Genomic DNA, 12,273 nt, shown 5'->3' with positions numbered 1-12,273 from the left:
ATGAATGTATACCCTTCTATTGTATGTAAGGTTAGTGATTAAAATAAATTTACTTTGTCCTGCTTTTTAAGAAAGAATATTAAGCCTGGAATAGAAAATAAATGCAAGATTTTGTTTAGGTTTGGACTGTATGTGGTTACCTCAAGTCAGGCTAAAATGAAGAAATGATTGAGGCTAGCACTTCTTTTGCTCATATAATTTCTATTTTCTCTACCATTTATAACATATCTAGGCCTTTGTGATTGTCTAGATGAGGTTATTTCAAGCTGCATTTACTGTTTGAATTTGATGTCAACAACTATTGGAGGAGGAATCCCAAATTCCTCAGAAATTAAGACACAGGTGAGGAATAATTTTCACACAAGCTATGGCTTGAAGCTTTTATGCATTTCAATTATGCAGAACTGCACAGGTGGAAAATATGTAAAATTAATTACAGAGATTAAAAATATATCTCTGAATTTATGAAGTTAAAACTGTAACAGGAAAAAAAGAAAAAGGAAAACCAGTTTTAACACAGTGGAAATACTGAGATTTTTAAAATGACATGACTTGAATTCACAGGATGGGCAGAAATAGTGTTTCTCCTCTTCACTATACCTTTACCTTCCTCCATAAAAGGGTTGGAAAAAACAGAAAGGCAACAACAGGGCAGGAATCATGTCTATCCTAAGCAGCACAAGCTCTACAGTCACCACAAAATGCTTTGTAAAATGACCCACTGTTGATGCAATGAACATACTTTCAGACAAAAAGGCAATGTTATGTTTCACAAAGTAATAAATTGCTCTTCATTGTATCATATAAAATTGGAGCACCTCTCACTGATGCTATTTTCTTTTATGGTAAGTCATAAAAGAAGTCCCAACCAACAACTATTTACACAACTTTTACAAGGGATGTTCCCAGGGCCTTTGAAGTTTTTTTTCTGTTCTTGGAAAGCAAATGCTACTGCCCACACCGGCGTGTCCTCTGCAACAGGTAAAGCCTGAATCTTCAGGGATTTCGGTACGAGTTACTGCAGAAGGCTCTGCCATGGGCTGGCAGCACGGTCCCTGCTGCCCGTGAGCTGCCCTCTTGTGCGTGCATTGCTGCAGCTTGAAGGAGGCAAGATGTCCCAAGCCTGTGAGTGCCATGTTCATGCTGTTTTGTTAATGAGCCCTCTAAATTTGAGCTCAGCCATTGTTGCTGCCTGGTGCAGGGGTTGCTCACAGGAGGTGAATTGGATCCTCTTTTTGTTCTTGTGAATTAATCTCATTGTTTCATTGCCTGAATAACTGAGGACAACTGACCTTGGATTTAAATCTGTGTAGAGTCATTATGTGGCCAAAACAGATGAAGGAGGAAAAAAAAAAAACACCACAAAAATAGTAGATGAGAGTGGTGGTCAGATAATAAGTCTTAAAAAATGAGCATCTGGTGTCCTAAAATGACATGCTGCCTTGTGCAGACTGGTGTAGAGTGGGAAGCTGCTCCCGTGTGTGGAGGCTGCTGCCTTTCATCCAGCATCTGGCCTGGGTAGGAAGCACCAGTGCCAGCTGAACTACCACCCTGCAGCTTTCCCTGCATGACTAAGGTTCTTCCACCAAAAACTGCAGCTGCCCAGGAAGGCTAGAAACCCCTGCCCAGCTCTGAGGCTGTGCAGCATCTCCACTGAGCTTAGAGGCTGCTCTGTTGGAGGGTACAGGCAAAATAAACCTATGAGAAGTAGCTCAGGGTGCTGGGGATAAGCAACAGTTTTCTTATCTGGGTAAGCTGGTGAGAAGCCCTGCTAGTTGGAGGCTCACTTCAAAAGGAGGGAGTCAACATTTATTCTCTCCAGACTGTCCTGAGAGTGCTGTGCTAATCAGAGATATTCCAGTACAAGTTCTGAGTAAGAGGAGGTAAGATAGTACAGGGAGAAATCTGGCTAGCCACAGCAGTCTGTGGTGCAGGAGCACAACACCAGCTTCTGCACTCCTCTCTCCGCTGTGGCCAAAGCATTTTTATCTTTAGTGCTTTCCACAAAAGATACAGGAGCCATCTTCCCTGAAAATGGGTGGCCATTTTTTTGTTTGTTTGCAGGGAGGAAGATGGGGAAGAGACCTGGGAATGGGTAGGAGTAGCATTATGTCCCTGTCCCTAGAATCATTTGGCATGCAGTACTGTTGCACAGAAAGCATGTGCTAGGAGCAGCTGGAAATTCAGATACATACGGGAAGTGCATATACTGCTGTTATTAGAGGAGAAATAGGTTTTCAGGGAGGAATGGGGGAGCCAGAGAGGCAGGGAAATCAAATACTTTATAGTGCTGGCATGCTTGGAGGCATTTTGCAGCTTGCTCCATTTCTGAACCAGTACTTGCAGAAATCACACTACTAGCCAGCAGTGTTGTGTCTCTCCCAGCAGTGCTTTTAAGTGTAATGCAAAAACCATCACAGCCTAGTGGCACTGAAGAGTGCTACTTGGCAACCTGCAGCATCGATTTGAGCTCTCAGTCTATTGTTATTGGTGACCAATATCCAAAAATAGACTGCAGGCCTAAATATTGCTACTCACAGTGCATCCCATTCAACAATACTTCTAGTTCCAGCCTCCAAATGTACTATTTGGGAGGACGTTGTTTGGGTCATTTTCTTAAAACAGGAAAAACATACTTCCTAATGTTTTTTAGCTCAGCTTGTTCAGTCTACCCTGAATAGATTTCCAGAAAAGCTGCATCATGATGTTTCCTCCTGGACTCAAAGCAAAAGCCATGCACTCATAACGTTTCCTCTCTCAGAAGGAAATGCTATAGAAGGGGGACAGGTGCAAGACAAACTGCATTGCAGAATTTTGCTTTTACTTTCTTGAATAATACCCACAATGGTGGCAAGGAGGGAAAAAAATAATCACTCCTAACAGCCATGTAATATTTGGCTTGGATTATCAGCATGAAAAACGTGGAAAACTACTTACAAAAGTATATACACTGAAATGCTTCTGTTACTCTTGGCCCTCATTCATGGTATATGCAGAGGAATCCCTCACATTTGTGTATCATTTCAAGACAGTGAATAGCAAGTAAACTACCTTTCCTTGAAATTAATACTAAACTAGAACAAGGCAGGGTTTTTCACAAGCATTAGATTAAAAGGGAACAAGATCATTACTATTTAATCAGATTAATTAGTGGATTTTGGATCAAATGCCTCAGATATCAGTGAAAACACCTGGCTTCAGGGGCAGGGGGGATATGCAGGCAACTTGCTGCTCTGCTGAAATATGGACATTTCTTCTGTGCTCTGCCAATGCTGTGTGATGGAAGTATATGGATGCCTTATTTTCTGAAGGAGGTTTAAGGCCCTGGAGAAGTGTACTTGGGAAGACTGGAATTTGGAGGAAACATTTTATTCTGTTTTCAGTAAAAGTACACCAGAACAGGAGTCTTTGGGAAACACAGTGAAAAGGGTGATATATTACTGGGGAAAAACAAGCTGAAGTCCAATCTCCAATACTTCTTTCATAGGAATTCATAATGGGTAAGTCAGTGTTAGTCACTCTAGAAAGAAGTACTTTGATTTTTTTGTTTGTTTTGTTTTATAAAAAGGTGTCCATGCTTTTGTTGCTTCCTAAATAACAAGAAATATATCCAGTAAAGTATGTGCAAATGATCTATGCTTTCTTGTAATCTCTTCAATTTAGCAACTATAGTGGCTTAAGATGCTAGGGATTAGTCTTGGGCACTGCAACAGGAAAAACACAGGAATTAAAATTGTGGAGGAGAGGAAAAGGCCAAGCCCATCACTTCACACTTTTTCTGCAAAACCAAAAATGATAATCAGTCTATTCTTAAAAGCAAGATGTATCTTTAAAGATATTCTATTAGTCAAGAACGTTAATATTTTAGTGAGGTAATGAAATGTCAAATCAGTTTGGTTGTCCCTACTCAGGGGTCTCTGTATAATGTTCCGTTGTGTGGTATGGGTACACCTATTAATTTGCACTCTAGTCTAGTCATATCACTGATAGTTTTTAAGCCTCTTGATAATTGATTTACTCTACAGTATTTTGTCTTAACATGGAAGAGAAAATAGAATAATATTAGGGAAGCTGTTCAAGTAATCTGTGATTTATACTATGTCCTTTCTTGATTATCATTCTGTATATAACCACTGTTGCAGCAGAAATAAAGAAAAAAAAAATCCACTTTCCAGTAATGAATTTCATAGTTATATATAGTTATACTGCATCTAGGATGTCATTCATCTGGGATATCCTTCAGTCTCTATACTCAACGCTATAATCTCTTCCAATCTGTCAACCCATAGCAAGAGGCAACGCCTGAAAAGGACATTTAGAGAGAAAACTGGAGAGGAAATAGTATTGGCAGTTCAATATATATCAATTGCCTTTCCAAGTCAGCACTAAAATGTTACCCTTTAGAATGGTATTAGGGGAAACAGTGCTATTAGAGTAGCTGAGTAATATCCCCAGGTCTGTTCCAGTGTCTTTATGCCGAGTAGAAGGTTGAAGAGATGCATAAGGTATTCTCAAAGACTGCTTCCTGTTGAAAGAAAATTGCCTTGGCACAGGATCTCCATAAGACAGCTGCAGACTGCTCCCTGGAGAACCCCTTCTAGGCTCCAGCACACCAACGGAGACTGGAGCCAAGGATGGAGGCTGGAGGAACTTGCGAAGAGCACAGCTTTTGCATTACTGCGGTGCAGATGTTTGGAGTGGCACTATAATCCACTTGCACAGGCTGAAATATGGCCCAGGCTTTTGAACTGTCTAAATTACACTGCAGTTGTGAGACAGACATAATCAGGTGGACATGAGGACATTTTAATGTTAGCTTTAGCTACTGCTTCCCTGCCCCCCCCCCGACACCCTGACTCCATGGACTCCATGTTGAATCTATATGCTGTGTATTCATGGGTACTCTTCACAACAGAAACCTGGGCAGAGATCTCCAGGTTGAAGCTGACTAAAAATCATCAAGATGCATGGTTGTGATGCTGCTTGCAAGCTAATTATCTTTGCTGAAAAGCACCTATTTTTAGTTTTGGCATCACCTTTCTTGAAAGAAGCCATGTTTGGGAACCTACACGGGTACCACTGCATTCAGGCTGTGCTGCATGGTTGATACTAGCTGGTTTTGGTTGGTGTTAGTTTAAAGACCAACGAATTCCCTCAGTAGGGATCTAATTCTAAGAGAGTACTCCCAGTTCTTGTGCTTAATCTTCTGTGCCTAACACCTCTCACATCATGATTCATGTGCTGTCCAGCATCAGGCATTGAATTGCACTTCTGCACCAGGGCATCACGATCCTGAAGGTTACCACCCATTCAACAGAGACTTGAACAGGTATGTGTAGACTTCTGATCTGTTGTCTCAAAAATTGGACAGACCCTGGATACCTCTGAAGTGCTCAAAGGGAAAAAAGGTATAAAGTTTGTGTGGTGATTCTTAAAGTAAGCAGAAGAGTCATGGATAACTGAAGTTAAAAAAGTTCTCTGTAACATCACAATGTTTCCAGAAAGATAAAGAACTGTAAAAATGGATAATTCTCTTACTGAGAAGACAGTCTCACTATAACATCAAATCAAAACTTTTCTAAGTGACACAGATGAACTTTTTGTTGTTAAATAAACTTTATTTTTATTCCAAGATGATATATTCAGCAAGTTAAAGAGCATAGTGTGCATGACTATTGGCAGACTGGAAAGGAAATCTTTTTAAATTGATGAATATCAGGAAAATCAAGCATAGATTAATCATCATTGATGGATCATTAAAGAACTTCCATGACTAAAATAAATTTGTATTTAATTTTAGTCCTGTTGCTATGGCAGTTAATTTCTTTCATTATAAGATTTTTCAACTAGCTATCTCCCTCTATAAATAACGCTTACAATATTAAAACTGAGATTCTTCTGGATTTTAGTAAGGTAGCACTCTATGTAGAACTAGTGGTTTCCTTGCTCAGTCAATTTTCTGTTTCTAAAGTGTAACCATCCTAATTGCAAGTTCAAGGCTCCCTTCATATTTAAATTTAAGGGGTTAATTCTTGCTCTTTTTTTTGCTGTGACACAACTACCCTGACACAGGTAGCTCTGTGTATGAGACAGACATATAGGTGAGATTCTTCAAAAGCAATGTGCAGATGGCAGTTGTCTTTGGTCTAAGGGGAGAAAATCTGTTCCTTTTTCTTACGGAATACTGGTATCTATTCTTTTCCTTCCCCTGAACTGTTTCTGATGCTACTGTAGTTTTGTGCTCAGCGTGATAGGAAATCAAAGATCAATACCATGTCCACTGCTTTTTTTTTTTTTTTTTTTTTTTTTTTTTAATTACAGGACAGATGGACAGATTGCAGGTTTTGTGTAGACCAGAAATACCCGGGTCTAGACTTCAAGAAATTGAAATCAAGTACAGCAGTTTTAGCAGCTTGATTCATAGTACAATTTGTTCAACAGAATGATCAGGTAAGCCGAGATGTAGATTTAGGCATAAAAAAACTTCTGTACATGTTAATATTCAGTTTAAGTAGAAGCTAATTTTTATTACTTCAGCTGCATCTTAATGGTTAGGCTAGTATAAAGCCCTCAGATATCAAAAAAATCCTGATGAATGAAAATTAGTAGTATTTAAAGTATCATTTTAAAAACCTGTTAGGCCCAAGAAGTTTGTGAAATATGACTGGAATATATAAAACATTGGCCTACAAGAAGCCAAACAGATTTTATTTGCTTTTTCATATTTAAGACATGATGTATATATAATCACTGGATTAAGAGCAATTTACCTATCTAATCCTAAATTCAAACTTTTTTATAGATAATATTTAAAGTTAATCTGTTTATGATGTTTAACTAAACTGTCAGCTTTTCAGTTATTGAGAACACAACAATAAAAGTGTAAACATTTCAAAGAATGTCTATGGAATGTTTTAATTTACATATCGTTTTCCATTCAGCAGCTAAAAAAAAAAAAAGAAAATCATATTCACTTTTTTATTGTTATTCTTTCTTAGGCTTTCTGAAAAAGCCAAATGAAAATGTTCTTTTTTTCAGAATGCATCAGAATGTGCTAAGTCAGTATGTCAAAAAAAGTCAGAATAACTGTTCTGAAGTATCAGTCAAAAATTGCTGACATGAATTAAAACTGGTGGATTTTATACATTATCAAGTATATCTCAAAGTTACTTTTCATAAAGCCCTCCTTCCATTTATAAGTCAGACACAGTTCTTTGGCATGTCCTTGAAAGCTTTGTTCTCATCTGCTGAAGTACAGACTTCCTTGTTCACCTAAAATGAGGCAAAACCTGATTTATGACGAATAATTGGCATGCATTGACAAAAACTTCAACTAATTGGAAGGAATCCAAATACTGTCCACCCATGAAGTCATTTTAAAAACAGTTTGTCACACATATTTGGACAAACAGCAATAGTTCCAATTTATTTGAATATGCTCATTCAAATGTATATTCAAATACAAAGCAGGGAAACCTGAACAATTGTTCTGCATCATTTCCATGGGCATTTTGCATTATTTCTGTTAAATTGAGTTGGAGAGTGGGCAGCTCTAGATTAAGGTTTGAATAGCCCACAGTCAGGTACAAGAGGAAAGGGGAGAGAAGCATAAATGTGCCTATTAGGCACATGGAGGAATTATTAATTCTAGTTGCTTACTATGAAATTATTCATAAATGTGGTCATTCCGTTGCCTACAGCTGACAATTGTGTACATCAAGAAGATAAAGAGGGGAGAGCTACAGAAAGTTACTTGTGGGTTTGAGCTTCCTGAATGAGTAGTTTACTGTAAATTAGTTTTGGGGAACCCACTGAATCCACATGTGGGTACTGAATGAAGAGGAAGCATGAAAGTAGGAACAGAAGTTACATTTTAAGTAGTTTGGAGGCTAAGAGAGATTCTACAGTTTGGAATTTAAATTCAGAGAAGCAAGGTAGGGAAAATGAATGTCCAATGCAAGTTGCTCTGAAAAAATTTTATTTTATATTTTATTTACTTTGAGGAAGACATCAGTGTTCAGCATGTGATTTCTATCTCTCTAACTCATAATTTTTTTTTTTTTTTGCTGTAAACCTTATGACAGCCATACATCTGATGGAAAGGATAGACATTTCATCAACAAATTTACTCAATTTCAAAGAAAACATGGAATCAGTTGGAGTGTTCAGCTGAGATAAAAGTAAAGACTGGAAAGCTTTACAACTTATTTGCAAAATGTGGAAAAAATACTGGAAAAGCTGCAAAACCAAGTATTTAAGAGATCTATTCTAGAACTGGAGACTATATAGAATAATCAGACCAGGTTAGATCTAGCTCTAAGGATGAGGTTTTGTTGCAAACTTGTGGCTAAAGTGAAAAGTTGTCCTTATTCAGGCATGTAGTTTGGTAGCAGGGGTAGGTGACAAAGAGTTGCCCTTCTTTTGATCTGAAGATATTAATTTTTTACACTCAATAAAAACAGTCCTTGGACTCCTCATTTTGCGACTACCCATTTGGGAATTAATCAGCTTCTTTTATCCTCTAATGAGAAGACTGAGCCTTGACTCAGACACAGTGGAAAAAGTAAAAAACCAAACTATACTACAGGGTATTTCAAAGTAGAGTTCAAGCTTAAAGGAACCAGCAAAAAGATAATGTTCACTTAGAGGAAAAATTAGAAAACAAGATGAAGTTTGTGGCTGAAAAATGGCCAAGGCTTCATATTTAAAGAAATGAAATGGCCTTTGTCCTAAATATATCTGTGCATGTCATATCCTACAGAATAGAATCTTTATGCCTGAATGCTGTTTTTTTCCTCTCAGAAAAAAATATGATATGACATCCAATGAATTAGACACACAGAGAATTTCTCAGAAACCTGTGCTCACCCAACCAAGAAGACGGTGTTGCTTGAGTAAATCCCCAAGAACAAAACAGGTATAATTCTTGAACAACTGAGTGCCTGGCCAAGTTCTAATATGCATGACTACTGAACATAGAGGGTTTATGTCACAAAAGCCAAAAATTGCATGAAAAGGAGTCCTATAATGTACCACTTTATGCTTTCCTTCTGTGAAACTGTGAATACAGTACTCCTGAAACTGGGAACACATTTTGGAAGTAAGAGTCTTTTTCATTACTGGATGCAGAAGTGTTTAATTGTATGGAAATCTGTCCACTCAACTCCAAAGACTAGTAATAGCAACATCAAGCTTTCCACAAGGAAAACCTTCTTTCCCTTTCCAAAAGCCCATAGTCCCTTGAAGCAGGGAGACGTGCCAGAAGTCAATAATCTGAAGGTGAAGAGATCTGCAGAGAAAGATGCAGTTTTAATTTTTGTGTTCTCAGAGGAAGAAGAGACGACAGATCTGCTTAAAGATCTCATTAATGATTATTGTTGCTTTATAAAGTGAAAATCTGCATGTGGTATTCCAGGCTGAGTTATCCTAGTAAGTCTTGACTAACCCCAGTCACTAGAAAATAAAACCTTTATGCTGAGTATTAAATAATGTCAATTACTTATGATAATTTTAGGAAAAGGAAATGGTTTATGGATTGTTCCTTTTCATTGCGAAGTCACTGTTTAACTCTTTTGCATCTCTATAACTCTGTATTAGCTTAATCTGAAATCTGGCAGATGTAGAGAGGAACCAGAGCAGTTTTGGTGTAGAAGTAAGGTTCCTGGCATAAAAAGAGCTTCTGGTTTACAGAAGAGACTACATATGTAAGTATGTGGCTCTCACACAGAAAAGGTTAATATTCATGGACTTAGTTTATATCTTTGAGCTTCAGTGGAATTAATGATAAACTCATCAACTTAGTAATGGAGAGTTTATAACTTGTATCATTTCGGGAGAAGGACCAGGAGAAACATGTGACTTGAGCACAACTCTTTTGCTGGTTCTCAGTTGTCGGAACAACAGAGTAATTTATTCCAGCTCTCTTCCAAGTTAAGCACACTCTCCATCATAAATCTGGCCACATCTGTTGGCTGACACACAGGGGCTTAGTGCAACCTGAAAAATGTCAGCTTCTTTTATGCAGGTATATGGAGTGTGTGGTGTGTTCTCTCTACTACTGTGCCTGTAGTCACAACCCAGAGGGGCCAGCAAAATGGACTATATTTCCTGCTGCTTTTATGCGTGGACGCATCTGACTTGAAGAAATAATCAAACCTTCACAATAACTTTCTAGCAAAATACTCTGGTGTCTTTTCATGTCTTTAAATGCTGTGATTGGGGCAACTACACTGTCATCTTTCTTCCCTAATTTAAAAGAAATCACTTTTGTAACTATAAAATGATATTTGAAAAGAGGAGAGGTTCTATGTAGCAGCCAGCTACAGTGTTCATCCCTTTGCTTAAAGGAGGAGAAGAGCTATTCTCCAGGTTGTGACTGAATTTCTATTCCTATCCCCAGTGATTTCAGCTTCTGAAACACGATCTTTGTCAGAAGACTTCATTTGCTGAATCAATTTGTACTGCTATACATCTATATTGAATATTGTCCAAATGGGCAGCATTATTGTATACATTCCCATGCATTTAGCAGACACATGGAGGCTATTACTTTTAAAAGGAAAAAAAGTACAGTAATTTCTTTTTAATAAATTAATAGATTAACTATAACTTATTTTTTAGTTTTCTAGATAATGAAGGAGCATCATGATCATGATGTTTTTTTGTTTTTTATCATCTACCCTTGTACCCACAGCTGCTCTTTAGAAGAGAATAATGATGTATCATATAGGAAAGAAGTAATTTTAAAATTACACACTGTATGTTAAAAGGATATTGGAATGAGTTTGTGAGGTGGCAAAGTCAAGGGCTTAAATTACAGCTGAAGTAGTTGGCTTTTCAACTCTCATTTAGGTTTTTTGCATATACCTTTTAGTACAGTCTCTGATTACAACATCATGTACTTGATTTCTGTTTCATTCTGTTTAGTAGAGGATTGAGCTTGCTCATTAAAAAGCGATTTTCTGTGTGTGACCTGTAATTTATTTACTGTGATGTTGTCAGATGCTACCTAAAATAAGGAATTATTAAGTTATTTGTGGACTGCCACCTGTGAAGCCAATGGAATGCAGAAGTATTATGCAGACTTCCACAAATAAATTAAACAGTTCAACATCAGAGCACCTAATTGTCTCAGATGGTGCAGGTTTTTTTCAAAGCATAGATTTGCATTTTCAAAGTACGTCTTTCAGCAACACTGGGTTCAGCTGTGTCTTGCCTGCAGTTTTGCACAGTTGATTTTGGACTTGACAATCTTTAAGGTCTTTTCCAAGCTAAATGATTCTGCGATATGCTCATGCCCTAACTGGACACCTGGGATAAGATTACTAGAGGATCAGCAACAGATGCTATGTATTTGGTGACAGTGAGTTTTAGATTATTTTTCAGGGCAGCATTGTACCACCTTAACTGACACCATCCTTCCTGGTTTTTATCCAGGAGATAGGTAATCTTGTGCTTCATTCACTAGATGCCATACAGCTTCTGCCAGGGGTTAGGCAAGCACAAACAAACAAATCACATTTTCCTTATGAATTTCACAGAACACAGAATGATGCAAGAGTCCTCGGGGGCGGGGGGGGGGGAGGGAGTGTGACATATGAATAAAAGTTTTGTATTGCAATATAGGAATGAAAAGTAGGCTAGCACCAGCAGAATGAATTATGAGATTTCTAACCTCCTGAAGTTTGATTCTGAAACTGTAATAAGACAGCCTTTGTACCTCTCACTGGAAAAGAAAGTATTCTTGAGCAGCTGTCTGTTACAGGAACAGAATATAATATGAAATATCACCAACATATTTTTTACATACCAACAAAGGGGGTTTTTAAGGGGTTTTTTGCGTGAATTTTTGTAAAGACACAAGAGAAAATGACATCCTTGATTACACAGACCAGTTTTGATGCCTTGTCTTCAACTACATTGTGGATTAAGCTGATTTCTGCAAGCAGTAACTAAAATAACATTGACATTTCTGTCTAAGGCAGATAGCATCTGCAGTGTAAGACACACGTTTTCTCAAACAATGCAAATGTATGCAGTGGTGTTCTTACTATTTGTATTTTAAATGTTCATGAGAGCTCAGTTCTGCCAGCCGATTAATGTTGACTGGTCCTTTTCTCTCAAACATTCCTGCTCAGCTCCTGTGGAATATGTAGCTAAGGTCTTTGCCACACAGTAAGGGAAGAGTCCTTCCATGCAACTTCGTGTTCCTGGGGGCATACTAGAGTTTCCTGAACTGCACAGGCACAATGGCTTATAATAGATTTCTAAAGT

General features: G+C 37.9%; 1 long non-coding RNA gene across 1 annotated transcript; it reads left to right on the top strand.

The window, feature by feature from the left end:
- Positions 1-1,048: 1,048 nt before the first annotated feature.
- Positions 1,049-10,978, top strand: LOC138685146 (uncharacterized). Its single transcript, XR_011324409.1, has 2 exons — positions 1,049-10,024; positions 10,621-10,978. It is a non-coding gene; the product is annotated as an uncharacterized lncRNA (long non-coding RNA).
- Positions 10,979-12,273: the final 1,295 nt, after the last annotated feature.

This window comes from Haliaeetus albicilla, chromosome 4 (assembly GCF_947461875.1).
Source record: "Haliaeetus albicilla chromosome 4, bHalAlb1.1, whole genome shotgun sequence".
Classification (NCBI taxonomy): Eukaryota; Metazoa; Chordata; class Aves; order Accipitriformes; family Accipitridae; genus Haliaeetus; species Haliaeetus albicilla.
The sequence above is the reverse complement of the archived record's forward strand: the minus strand, read 5'-3'. Positions and strand labels throughout refer to the sequence as shown.